This window comes from Chrysochloris asiatica, unplaced genomic scaffold (genome assembly GCF_000296735.1).
Source record: "Chrysochloris asiatica unplaced genomic scaffold, ChrAsi1.0 scaffold00260, whole genome shotgun sequence".
NCBI classification, from domain to species: Eukaryota; Metazoa; Chordata; class Mammalia; order Afrosoricida; family Chrysochloridae; genus Chrysochloris; species Chrysochloris asiatica.
This window is the reverse complement of record NW_006408778.1, coordinates 1,974,657-1,976,153: the sequence shown is the minus strand read 5'-3', so window position 1 is coordinate 1,976,153 and position 1,497 is coordinate 1,974,657.

Below are 1,497 nucleotides of genomic sequence, written 5' to 3'. Positions count from 1 at the left end.
ATATATATATTATTGTTGTTGTTGTTGTTAAGTGTTGTTGAGTCAGTTCCTACACATAGTGACCATGTATAGGGGTTTCTGAGAAGTGGCTGGTGAGCTTGAACTGCCAACCTTGTGGTCCAAACAACTTTAACGTGCCATGCAGGCTAAGTACTGGATGGTTAACAAAGATAGTGCTTCAAACTCAACAGCCACTCCTTAGAAACCCTATGTTGTTGTTAAGTACCATTGAGACAGTTCTAACTTACAGCAACCTTATAAAGAGTTCTCAAGGCTGTAAAAAAATTACAGGAGCAAAATGCCTCATCTTTCTCCCAAAGAATACCTGGTTGTGGTTCACAGTCCAGTTCACAGTCATTATGAGTCAAAACAAACTCAATGACACTTAGCAACAACAACAACAACAAATATATATACATCTATTACTTGTGTCGTACTGCTATGACTTGTGACATGCTGTCATTTTGGATGCTATGCCACGGATGTTATAAATACCAACAGGGTCACCCATGGTGGACAGGTTTCAGATAAGCTTCCAGATGAGGACAGACTAGGAAGAAGGAGTGTCGAACTACTTCCGAATATTTAGTCACTGAAAACCTTATGAATAGAAGAGAAACACTGTCAGATATAGTGTTGGAAAATCAGGTTGGAAGCAATCAAAATGTGACTGGGGAAGAACTGTCTCCTCAAAGCACAGTTGACTGTGATGATGAGAATGGAGTAAGGCCTATGGGAATAAAGCCCGTGGGACCTTAATTTTCTGATGGGGCACAACTCAAAATGAAAAGAAACAGTTGTAAATATCCACTAATAATCAGAACATGGAATGCACGAATTATGAATCTGGGAAAATTGGAAGCTGTCAAAATGAAATGGAACCCATAAACATCAATATCTTAGATATTAGTTAGCTGAAACAGACTGATATTGGCCATTTTGAATCTGACAACCACATATGTTGATATGACAACAACATTCCTATGCCAAGAATGGCAAATTGAAGAGGAATGGAGTTACATTCATAGTTAAAAAGAAGATATCCAGATCAGTCATGAGGTACAATGCTTTCTGTGATAGGAAATATCCATGCACCTATGGGAAGACAAGTTAATACCATTATTATTCAAATATATGCACCAACCACTAAAGCCAGTGAAGATGAAATAGAAGAATTCTACCAATTTCTTCAATCTGAAATTGTTAAAACATGCAATCAAGATGTATTGCTCATTACTGGTGATTGGAATGCAAAGGTTGGGAGCAAAGAGGAAGAATGAGAAGTTGGAAAATACGGCCCAGGTGATAGAAATGATGTTTGAGATCACATGATAGAATTCTGCAAAATCAATGATTTATCGCTTTCAAATACTTTCTTTAGACTGCATAAGGGATGCTTATACACATGGACTTCACTAGATGGAATATGCAGAAATCAACTTGACTACATCTGTGGAAAGAGACGACAGAAAAGCACCATAAAATCAGTCAAAACAA